This window comes from Helicoverpa zea, chromosome 21 (genome assembly GCF_022581195.2).
Source record: "Helicoverpa zea isolate HzStark_Cry1AcR chromosome 21, ilHelZeax1.1, whole genome shotgun sequence".
NCBI lineage: Eukaryota > Metazoa > Arthropoda > Insecta > Lepidoptera > Noctuidae > Helicoverpa > Helicoverpa zea.
In genome coordinates this window covers 1,834,867-1,848,516 of record NC_061472.1, presented here as the reverse complement: position 1 = coordinate 1,848,516, position 13,650 = coordinate 1,834,867, and the positions used below count along the sequence as shown (strand labels likewise).

The window sequence follows — 13,650 nt, the reverse complement described above, 5'->3', positions numbered from 1 at the left end:
CATTAATCTAATTAACACTATATAAATAACATAATGATACAAATAAAATAATTATAAAATATTGCGCAATTAGATTTAAACCAAACACAATATTTAAAAATAAAAATAAATAAGTACCTATTCACTTGTAATGTTTTCGTAAATTCCGCACGTGTTCGATATTATGATGCTTTGTTTACATCATGATTCATTACAAACTGTAGTGTCTATTTATAGTTGTAAATACGTAATAGGTAATACAATACAAATATAATTGAGAATATGAAATATTGTTGTGATAGAATATTTTGTAATTTGTACCAACATTGCATAATATTTATTTCATTAAAATAATAGGATTTCGATTTGCAGGAAAAATACTCAACTCAACAAGTTCACTTTGATCACTTGATTATATTACTATATTTACCCTTCTTTATTTCAGTAGAATGTATACTTAAGCTCTATATCACAAACTACATAGAACATCATAAGTTCTAAAATCAGGGCTTGCCTAAAAAAGATAAAAACTACAATTTTCTAAAAAACTAATTTAATTATTTTACTGCATTCAGAAAACAAAGCATTTTATTGTATTCTGTAGCACTTCGTACGAGACGCCTGATGAAAAAATAAAAGATGCATAACGCGAGTTGCTATTAAAAACTGTCAGGCGCTAGTTTAAGCTTTCCTTGTTGTAAAGTTTGGAGTGAGTAAGTTTTCTAATGAATACCGTATTCAGGAACTATTCATATTTATCATATTAATAAGGATATATTCACACTTTTTTGTTTAAATATAAGGATAAGGTGGACTTAGGTATAAAGTATAGTATTACCTGCCTAGTCTTTCAATGGTATTGAAGTTAGATTCAACAAAGATTTTCATCGTATATTATTTGGAATATTATGTTTACATTAGAACTTCATAAATAATGAACTAAAGTGGTGGTGGAACCAGTACTTGCCGATTTCGTAACAGAAAAGCCAAAATAAATATAGGCAGATCATAGGTATTTTAAACTTCCAATGGACATAGCTTGGCACGTCGCCATGTGCGTTTAAATGTTTTCCAGCTAAGGATAATAACTACTTTGTATTATAGTATGATGTGCCTATGTACTAGAGTATTAAGTACCCGCGAAGGCACTTTCTCATGCACCTGATAGTCTTTATAATTTAATTTTAAACTTGAAAATAGACTTAAAAACAGGCAGTTACGATCGTATTCATTTACATTCTTCATAGCTACTTCAAAAATCATCATCTGCTTAGCCTTATCCAAACTACATAATGTTGGGTCGACTTGCGGTCTAACAGGATGCAGCTGAGTACCAGTGTTTTACAATAAGCGACTGCTTGCCTGATCTCCAAAACCCAGTTAACCGGGCAACGCAAAAATAAATGACACAATTAATTCTAATGGTTTGGTGTCCAATTTTTATTTATTGATCATCTTTTTCTAAATACAATTCAATTTATGATAATTGCTTTTTACATATTATTCCTTCAATAATCCAATTCTCTAACAAATAAACACTGAAAACAAAAGACGACCAGCTCTGAATTTTAAATAAGCACTCAATACGCTCCAATGTTAATCCGACTAAATATTGTGCAACGCTGCAATGTATAAATAGCCGTGTTTTCTAGCTGCATTTCGATAAACTTGGTTTATTTGACACAATTGGGTCACAGCTTGACAGATATTGTGAGACGATTTATTTCGTCATAATTCTTCCTTGTAAAGAGTATGGCTGGTGATTGAGAATTCGTCTGCGTTGGGAATACTTATTAAGTATTTGTTTCATTATTAGGCACAAAGAAAATACAAAGGTAAAGGAACTGTGCAAAAGTTGATACAATTTGAGATAGTTAATAGAAAGATGAGTCCTACAAGAACGCCTTTTATTTTACTAACGGTCGATTTTTCAATCATCAGTTAATTTCTATCTCAAGAATAAATATGTCGATATTCTCTATACAAAAGTTTATCAAAACGTCAAACATATTCTTTAAATAAAACTAATCTGGAGATTGTAAAAAATTGGCCCAATTACTAGAGTGTAAAATGTCTAAATTGCTTCAGCAACAAATTAACAATCCTTTATCCGTAATTTAGTAATTAGATTCACGCATACCGTTTTTTTTAATCGATCTCAGTGGCGTGCACTTGGAGAGGCCTATGCCCAGCAGTGGACTGCGATAGGCTGATGATGATGATACCGTTTTTTTGCACATAATCTCAGTCTCAAGTCAGACTTTAAAAAAGACAACAAATAGTGTTACTCTTTCATTACTTAGCCCTTCACGCTTTAACTTAAACATAAAACTGTAACTTATTACATTATTAAGCGCTCAAGTTAAAGCTCTTTGCGAAGAGAGATGAATTTTATTAGCCCACCGTTAAAGTAGGATGAGTCAAAAAGTAATGTTAGTAATAAAATTAACGATACTCTTTACAATTGAGTGATGAATAAATTGGTTTTTATTGTTTGTTTCGATGAGGATTTTGGGAGGGATGTAGTGAAGAGACGATCTTACTGAGATATGGTAACACATAGGTACTTTGTCATCACTAAAAATGAGTGAAAGAAAGAAATCTTTACTTTTGTTTTATACTAGATTACGCCTAAAGTTTCACCAGCTTCGTAAGCAAACTATAAAATGAGCTATTCTGTCTGTACTGCTGCCAAATTTCAGTAGAACCCGTTTAGGCATTTGCCCGCGAAGAAGTAACAAAGATACAAATTTAAACTCTTTGAAACTTGGATCGCGACTTGAGAAGATGGTCACCCATCTAATATACACCGTGTCTAGCGTTAAGTCTTGAACCTAACTAATTCATGAGTTACTAATAAGTACACCTATTTCACTCATGAAAAAAAATCTTTATTACCTAAAAAGGCATATTATGTTTGTCTCTTCTCAGACCATAATTCTGTTACTATACTTAACTCGCACAAAACTAATGACCTTGCTAGTAACGAATATAGTTGTAGTAACGTTTGAGGCAATAAACTGGTGTAAGTCAGCTTTAGCCAACTGTAACAACAGAGGCCGGTGCGCGCTTTACTGCGTGATTAAAGTCTGGGCCGGCCTTTATGCGGTGTATTGTAGGCCAGTAGTACATTGGCCACTGAGAAAATATTATTTAGGGTTAACTTGTTTAAGCGTAGGTATTATTTTAGTAGACAATATGACTGGTAAGAATATTATAGAGCTTTACCAGTAGCAGATTTTTCAATCGATTTTTCTGCGGAAGTAGTCCAAACAAACAATTGACAACTACCAGTACAAACAAGGACAATTGCTGGAACTGCGCGGCAGATTTTAAGCCGCACTTAGAAAATCCGCCCGTATGTAAGAGCAGTACATTGTGAGACGATGTCAAACGGAGCAATGTGGAAGTAAGAGACATGCTACCCCAACTCTAAACAAAAATATTAGGATAAAAGAAGGAAAGAATATTTTTATTGCATGTTTAATTCAGCATCTCACCACTCAAAGTACAGTCTCACTTCTGTCAGTAACTATTCAGCTAAAATACATCAAATCCCGCACTCAACGAAAATGCAAGCAGATAATATTCAAGTCAACAATTTCAAATTTATGATTATAAATACAAACACGAGCAGTCATATTGTAATTTAGGCCAGTTCACTACAAACCGACAAAGCAAAATAAACTCGAATATTATTGTATCACGCTTGGCTATTCTTGTCCTCACTGAATCACAGCAGGGGGGACTTATCTATATATACTTCTACGTTCATCATATTAAAACGAGAGTAATATTTTGCACCTTTCGTCAAAAGTGATTTTCTGTATGTATGCGTCAATAATTTCAGCATCATTTTTACAACTATACCTTTATAGTATTTTTTACCCAGCCTAAACAGTAACATCTGAGTAGGTTTTAGCATATAAAACTTTATCTTTACATTTATTATTTTCCGGTTCAGTTTTTCCTTCATACCTAAAGAATTACAACAAAATCCTCTTCAAAGCTTAAGCAAACATAATCCTTAAGCAAACCTCTTGGAACACTCACAAATATTAAAGCATGCATAAAATTACTTTGACAATTTTCTATAACCTTTTGTGTTCCGTCATCCGTCTAATGTGTTTTCATATTTTGGGTAACATTGAAGGGTCCTCCATTTTTGTGAACCGTGTTTTCGAGTTCCTTTTTTATTTTCGCATCATCTGTATTAATATTCATAAGTAAATTACTCTAAGGGATCGGATTTCAATGACAATCGTACCAAGTTGTCGTACCGTCTTTGTATTCTGAAGAAGGAAAGTAATCGGAAAATGGTTTCTTTAAAAGTTGGTGAAAAGAAAGGTATGCTCTTAGGAATATTTATTTTGCAAGATGCTGAAAAACAGGACTAAGAAATAATGAAGATTATTTGGTGAGGTGATAGCTATATCGTTTCGAAGTTGCTGCAGTACTTGCTGAAGATGTAAAATATGTATTTAAAATATATATTGATGGGTTCTCAATTACCAAATTAGTAGCATGATTGTACTTTATTTCTGCACTAAATAGATAAACTATGAACCAACATAGTCTCATAATTTATCAGTCAGTTGTCTTCACAAGCTTTCTGTGATAATTATAGTTCGGCCATTCAGAGAATGCGTTCCTGACACGTCGCGATTGAACTGACGACGTAACTACATTCATTGATTATTGATATAATAATGTTGTTTTAATGCTCCTCAATTGTTAAAACGGTAAACAACCAGCAAAAATATTTTTATCGTAACTGCAACGCCATTGCAAAGTTACGTCGTCAGTTCAATCGCGACGTGTCAGGAACGCATTCTCTGAATGGCCGAACTATAGGCGAAACAACAGTACAAGTTTGCCTCCAAAACTTTTGTTCCATTCCATGCATTAAAATCATTGAAATCTGTCACACAGTAACAACCTCTCACGTCTTTTGCGATCTCCATTACTTCCCTCAAAAGTCGCCATTTCTTTCCCTTTTTTCTTTTACCCCCATATCTTTTCTTTTATATCTTTTACCTATGTTTCGCCGGCGTCTCGGATGATTGCTCTGTGTATAAGTGGGTCTTACAATGGGATGACATTTTCTTTTTAATACTCATTTTGAAGGGTAGATGCAAAATCTTGGATGAGTCAAGAGAGACGTCGAAATGAATTTTTGGATTGGACTGAATTTTTAAATGGAAGATAACGTCTGAGGAGAGAGCTAATAAGCAATGAATAACCATTTTCTGGGGTCCCTTTAGTTGTTACTGATAACGCAATGTTACCATTTGCCATAAAATACTGGCTCGGAATGAAACATAAACTATGTCGATGATATAAATAAAAGTTGTATTTATATGTTCCTGAATGTGCTCTTCTAACTCAGCACAAATCAGTAATTAAAAATTAAAATTCATAACGCCAAAAGTGACATCAAGAGATACAGCCAACCTTAACACCATAATAGACACCAAACAACCAAAAGATCTTCACACCCATAAATATTCATGTTCAAACCAAAGCAAAAAGGCAGGACAAAGCCGTCGCCAGTCCAAGGCGAGCCTTGAAGTCATACCCTGAAGTGGAACGCCAGACGCTTTCGAAAACCTTCGGGAAACGGATCGAAAATAGAGGAGAAAAAAATCGAGACATGTCTAGCGGGTCTCAAGCGCCAAACCTTAAGTCTTAGAGGGATCGTGTTACACCGTAATGAAATGATGGGGTAATTTGATTAGGTAGTGAACTAGTAGCAAGTGATAAAGTCAGAGTAAGATATTCAAATAATGAAATAATAGGTGCTGTAAATATTATGTGTGTAGTTGATGCTGCTGTTGTGTTATAATTTGAAGGAAATGGCTTTTTATCAGACTTACTGGGCATGATTATACTTCGGCCTGAGATTAATCAGTTCTCCTATAGCCCTACCAGCATCTTAAAAAGCATCATCAACACTCTTGGGAACAGCTATATTATTGCTGAATCCTAAATCTTTATCAGAATCTCGAGTCTACAATACTTATCTATCTTCTGTTTAGTTACAGTTCGGTGTAAACAGGTCCCGAACCTTTGTTTCTCTCCACTCAGCGTGCCGTATCATTAACTCGAAGTGGATGGCGGATTTTTTAGAATTTTTAACGTTAATCTTTTTTTCTTTATTTATGAAAAAAAGTGAGTGGTGTCACCGCTGGCATTCTCAAGAGGTAAACTCAACGCGCTTAATATTCGCTTACGTTGAATTAATTGGGGAGACAACTTCATGGTACAAAATTATGTTATTTTTAATTTCAGGAGATTTTAGATATGTTTGTTTTTTTAACTTTTGAGTTTTTATTATTTCTGCTGTTATTGAAACTTTCCAATACTTCTAACATCGATTTTTATACAATACTTTTCAATTCTTATCTTGTTTTCTTCAAAGGATAATTTTATTTTATATATGTCACCGTAAGATTACAAACATCGTTAGATTACAATCTATCTCGAGAGATTGTAAACTGTCGAATTATTGTAAACCGTAACACCTGATTGCAATTTAACGCATTATTTTTCGCTATATTATAATCTATCGATGAGAAATTGTCAAATTGTCAACTGTCCGAAAGCTCTCCCTGATTGGTCAGTCTTTTTGTAAGATCGAGAGCGATGTAGAGCGGTCAAATTGTCAACTGGCGTAGAACGGAATGCATCTTGCGCGCTGATTGGTAGAACGTCAAAAAAGACAATGTTCTTTGCAACTCCCGGTGTCACAGCTCTTTGACGTGCAAAAATAAGTGACGGTTTAATTTTTTATAAAATCAAAAATTGTACTTAATTTTTAAGACTCAAATTACACACAATTAAAAATTGTATTAAAAATTGAAGTTAGTGACGAAAACGAATCGCTGCAAAACCGACTCCACGTAGTCTTGTCTGCCCTACCCCTAGAGTGCAATTCAAAACCGCGTAGGCGCGGAGGGGCGAGGCGGCCTGCGAGCTGAGGCGCAGGTAGTTTCAGCGCTCGCCGCCGCGGCTGAGGCTGGCCGGCAGAGCCGGCCAGCAAGCCGAAGCTGCGGTGGTGAGCGTGAAAACCATCTGCGACGATAAGCTCGCATGGGACCGCCGGAGCCCCGCAGCGCCGGAGCCGTGACAGAAGTTATGCTTGCTGCATGTTGCATGCTTACTTCCATGCTGGGTCAATTAATATGGGATGTGTTATATTTTAAACAAAAAACTCAGTAGGTACGAGTTAAAAAATTAGAAGGTAAATAAATATTTTTATGATGTCATTTAATAGTATTTAAGAAGTTTACTGTTAGAATGCATGCTACAAATTTAGATGCAAAAAAATAACCATCATGCTGAGTTGTATTTAGAGTGGAAGATAACTCGTGGCTAAGATAGTATTATTTAGATGCTCGACGCTTTATTAATTGTGGCTGACTTAGTAATTTAGAAGGCAACATACATTTTTGGGGGCGAATAATGATATTAAAAAGAAGCCTGTTTAATTAGCACCCCTTTTATTTTATTTTTAAATATTAGTTTGTATTTGAAGACAAAATACCTAACTGTATTTTTATAAGAGTTATTTTTATATAAATTTAATACTTGAAGAATTTTTGAAGAGCATTTATTTTATTTAACTGACACCTCTATTTCATTCCTAACTCTACGGGAACTCCATGGGAACAGAACGGCTGGTCGTGATTGGTCGATCTTACAAAAAGACTGACCAATCAGAGAGAGCTTTCGGACAGTTGACAATTTGACAATTTCTCATCGATAGATTATAATATAGCGAAAAATAATGCGTTAAATTGCAATCAGATGTTACGGTTCACAATAATTCGACAGTTTACAATCTCTCGAGATAGATTGTAATCTAACGATGTTTGTAATCTTACGGTAACATATACATAGTGCTAAGGACTATCATCATTCTTTAAACACCTGTATAATACTTCATAGGTGCCTTTAATTAACTCTACCTTATCCATGGCCACAACACCTATCAAATTGCCTTTTTGTTCATTATAGTTAACAATTTGACACGCAAAATCATCAACACATTTATTTATATTCATTAATAGTACCAAATACACGGTAGTGGGCAAAAAATGACCCTTAACCCTTCAACAGTCAACACCTGTTGTTCTTCATGGGAATGAGCAGAGGGTTATATTGGAGAAGGTTTCCTTTTGTTCTCCATATTGTTTTCAATTATTATCAAGTGTCATGGCTTTATTGAAATTAAATGAGGCAACACATTGGTTTACAATAATGAAAGAAGCGTGGGAGTGACTGTTACTGTACAAATATAAATTAAAATTAAACGTTAAAAATATAAATTCGTAAAAAAGCCCGAAATTACTATTTCATATTGGCACTGGTGATACATAAAAGCGTTCTTAAAAATGATCTTTAAAACATCACATTGCTTTAAAAATGTACTTACTTTTAAGTTGCGATTCGAAGAAGATTAAGAAGTTGCGAATCTTGGAATAAAATAAAAAAAATATATAATGTATCTATATACTGTCTTATATCTCTAGAAATCGCAAAAAAATATATACTCAAATAAAAAAAAGAAAACATATATGTAAGATGCAATTTGTCAAATGAGCCTAGACAGGTAGCGGTAGCGTGTAGATATCATCAGAGCTCATAATAAGATATTGGATGACACAGGGAATACAAAAGCAAATAATCCAACAAATATAAATCATACATTTCTTGCGTATCGTAATGAAATCGCTCGAATGAAGAATTGTAAAGGGGAAGTTTCACTGTTGGCGAAAACGTACCCAGTTCTTAAATGTACCTACGCTACTTATTCGTGAAGATAATACTAAAACTCATAATTTCCGACAATTTGGAAAAAAAACTTTATTACAAAATCTTCAATAAGTAGCAATAATTTAATTATATTAATAGGCATAGAATTCAGAAAGATACTGAGATAGTTGCCTTAAATTAGTCTCGACTAGCTCGCCCAAGACGACAACACTTGAATGACTGTAAGACAGAATATTAAGTAATTAAGTATTATACGACTGGCCAATCAATGATGCTGCTAACCTTCAACCTTTCAGTGAACAAAAAAACTACAAATTCCATAAAACAGAAGCAAGCCACATCGCCTTAACACCAACTTAGAGAAAGCAGAAAAAAGGTCTTAAAAAGATGCAAAAAAAAAAACTCAACACGGGTGAGACATCATAATTCGAAGTCGAGAAAGAATAAAAAAGATAAAAAGACAGCCATTCAAATTTCCCCTGGTACACGGTGTTTTTATTACGTTTCCCATCAGATAAGTAAAGGGGGTGGAATTCATATGAATTTTATAATAAAGTCTAATTATTGTAAGGAAAATATGCGAGATCAATTTCTTACCTTTGAATGGAGATGGTTTATACAGAGTGTTATTGGTTCTTTTGTTGTATATATTATTTTGTAGATTAGATAAAGTAATTCACTTCGTTATGATCTGTTTTTGGTCGTAGCAGTATAAAAATTCGGTCATCTTTAAATGATCTTTTCATTTAAAAATGTACATACTATTTTTTACATCTTCTCACATTTCTTCACAGCGAAGAAATTTGAAACTACACTTGTAACGCTGTCTAGAAGTAGTAGCTCTGATGACGATGCGTAGGACACCTTGCAACAGTCATCTGAAAAATAATTCTTTTCATAATTCAAAACATTATTAAATGTCGCATTCCTAATTCCTTATTTCAACAATAAACATTCCTTCCAGCCAGTAACATATACCCCCCGTACGCACCTCCTATAAAACTTTTAAAGGCGTCGACTGTGTAAAATATTTTGATAACAAATGCGTCGCGAGTTATTATGAACAATAAATTGCATACGGCACCATTTGTCATATCAACATGGTTTACTCGCACTTATATTGTAGCGTTGATGTTTGTAGGGTATGGGAATCTTTTACTAATGTTGGAAAGCTGAAGAGTTTTGTTCCGCTGGTTGAACGCGGAAAATATTCAGAATGGTCTGATTTGAAAAATTATTTCACTATTCGGTGGTAATTTTATCACGCAGCTTATAGGCTACTTTTTATATGGGTTCTTCTAGGTTCAGTAGTTTTCAAGTGGGTGACACCACAGCGTGGGGGGATGGTAGTATATTATAAAACCATTGTTTGTTTTCGGGCGAGATACTTAATTTTAAAAGTTTATTATGATAGATTGGAGAGGCCTATGTCCAGCAGTGGACTGCGATAGGCTGATGATGATGATGATTATGATAGATATAATTTGTTTCATAAGTTTATCAAACAGTTTTAAGAACACATTTTGAAAAATACGTGGTATCTCTTGCATTCAAATAATAGAGTAAGTATGCTGCAAAAAACCTATTGTATCTAAAAAAAACCACACCATACAAAAAAAGTAACGCCAGTACCAAATAAATATAACCACCTTCGTAACAAAATAAACCAAGTGCAACCCCATTGGAACAGTATTGTAATCTGCGTTATAAAAACGATATTAAATTTAAGACTCGACTTTTTATAACAGAAGATGGAAAACGAGAATTTCATATCAGTTGTTAAAATAAAACGATGGATTTAGACGACGCTGCGGCACGTGTGTAGTATAAAAATATATCTTAGTATATAAAAATCGTTTTATTGCGATATATCTGTAAAAAATCGTTGCAGTTAGTTGTAAAAAATTTGTACAAATGGCAATGTGTTTTTGAAGTAAAAAAAATAATTGGAAAAAAATAGCAGAAAAATTTAATTAAATTAAACTTTTTGGCTGTTGGAAACACTGAAAAAATATACTCAAACACAATTTTTTTCTGTCTATTTTCTAACAATATTTAATTTACTAGTTGGAGTAAATATTATTTGAATAGGACTTCTGGTATTGGTCTGTAACATGTCTACTGAAATTAACAGTACAGTTTGATCTCTACAATCAGCGAATGAGGAACCAATTTTTCATATTTTGAATATTATACATAGGTACCTTTTCTCTCACTTCAATTACAGGAAAAGCTCCAAAATATCCGCTTTTCAAACATTAAAATAATCCATTAATAAAAATAACGGGCGAAACGAATTAAATCCGGCCCTACATTTATTTATTATTATTTCCTTACGAATGTTACCTATTTTATTGTACCTTTTACATTCGCCATAGAAAATTTACTGTTAACATTAACCGGGATATAAAAGATTTGTTATAAAAATTAAACTCTTAAGAAAAACACAACCTCCCCCTTATCGGTTGGGTAATCGTAATTCGAGTTATTGTTCCACCCGCCATTTTGTTTGAAGATTCGAATTTTAAAAAGTTCGAAATAAAACCGTTGTAAAAAAGTATTTTAATGATATCTTTTTTTTATTAGCGAAGTGATGGGGTGGGCTTTAAAAATATTATTATGATAAAAATTATATTGTTACGCAACGGATTCTTTCGATAAAAATATCTATTAGATCTAAAATATTATTTGTTTGAGAAGCTTATACCATGATTCCTTTTATTATGAAATATCTTAAAAGCCCAGATAATATTTTCTGCTCACAAAAATTTCGAACGTAAGAAATATTTTTCATTCATTTTTTGCGTTATTTCTTGAAGCAGTGATTGCTTGTAACTCTCAGACACAAAGATCCAGACATTCATACATTTACTCGTAACATAAACTTTTAACTTCATCACCGAAACCAATTGAAATCATGGCTGTCAAATAATAAAAATTAACGTCAAATAAAGTTAATTTAATACCTCTTCAAAATTGGAACTCATTACACAATTTTAACTGTCAATAAACACGCTTTAACGGTTTAAAAAAAGAATTAGTAGAATGACGTCATAAAGGCATTGGTGGTACTTATTAAGGGGTTGAGAAATACCATAAAAGTACCAATAAGACTCATGTTAAGTTTTGAAAACATTTACAAAAATACCCCGTTGATCCGTTGACCTCTTGGATAGGATTCACATTACAAACAAAATAAAATAATTTAAATCATAGTTCAACACACGAATACAAATGGCTCAAAAACACTGTTCGAATTCTATAAAAAATTGTACAATATAATTGTAAATTAGGTACATTTTTTTGCAATTTCTTTTTTGTAACTTACTGTAACTAACACTGATCAATGCTTGTCCCAGATGGGTTGGCATTTTTTTTTAAATAAATATATTCAGACAGAAAAAAAAACATTTTGTATATTTATGTATATTTCTTTCTGAAGTGCTTTAATTTTAATATTTATTTTTATTTAATTATTATTTATTGGATTTTATTGTTTAGTAATTCTTCTGTCATATCTCTGTAACATGTTACTGGGATTAACAGTTCAGTTTGACGTTTATAGTCGTCGCGTGCGCATATCGGGACATCTTTTTATGTCATACAGGGTGTAAATAATTTAATGTAAGTCTCAAATTAGTGATAAAGCATTATTTGGTGTTTAATGCTAATCGTGTTTTTTATTGCTGTGCAGACCATTTCGTTTTATGAGGAATTTTATTTTGTATTTAATATTTTAAGTTATGACTGTATTGTTATACAGGGTGGGTTACAAGTCACTGTCGCTTAAACTATATGAAGGCATTTAATTTAAAATACAATGCAGCTTACTCATATGTAACAATCTAAGAGGAGTGATTTGATTTCAATACAATTTGGATATAGTTTTCATATATTCCGAGAAGATTTTGAAAAATTCTTAATTGTTTGGAACACATCGCAAAAATCGTGGAAAGCATTCTACTGTAAGTAACAGTTAATACACATAAATAACAGTTAATACCAGTTTAAATGTTAAGTAAGTTAAACGAATATAACATTATTTAGATAGCACATAATGCAATACATAGACATATTTTTTTTTATACGCAGTACCTTTCTATTATTTTATCTCGCAAAACACGCCAATCAAACTTTTATTCGATCCAATAAAATTAAAACGTTCGAAAAACTTCATTATTCACCGTACATTAATTTCACAATATCTACACGAGTGACATGAATAAGGGCATAACAGATAATGTATTCCAATCTATAAACAGTTTACGATACTCCTCGATAGTTTATAGTGTATGAGATTTAAGTTTTATTGGTACTTTGTATTTTACGTTGGGGTTGTATGGAAGTCTGTTTTGACCATTTGGTTGTTTGATGCATTTGTGGGATTTTGCAGTTGCGTGGTTATACGCGACGAGCTATTTTTTATATTTTGTTTGCTATATTTATATATTTTCTCTAAAATGAATCTCCAAAACGAACTTCGAATAATTTGAAGTCCAATTTTTGACTTCGACTTGCCCAAAGTAAGTTACAAAGTTTTTTTCTTTTTTCACTCTTTCGTTTAGGTACTTACATTTTATTGATAAAACAATTAATTAATTATATTTATTTTTATAATTAATTAATTACATTTATATTTTATTGATTATTGGAAGCCGACCCCAACAGAGTTGGGAAAAGGTTCGGAGGATGATGATGATGACATACATTTTATTGATAGGTGTTTAATTATTTCCTAAGTTGATTTATCACGTGCAGGTTATAATTGCCCCAAATATTCTTAAATAATACCTAGTACTTTTTAGATGTATGTCTCTTTAATAAGCACAAAACATGTTACAATCTAATATTTTTAATCACTAAATCCACACAATCGTACTTCCGTAATTTTAT

At 32.6% G+C, this 13,650-nt stretch overlaps 1 protein-coding gene across 1 annotated transcript in view; it reads left to right on the top strand.

The window, feature by feature from the left end:
* LOC124641005 overlaps positions 1-13,650 on the top strand; it is a 117,750-nt gene that overhangs the window by 88,956 nt on the left and 15,144 nt on the right. The gene's annotated exons all lie outside the window — the stretch shown is intronic.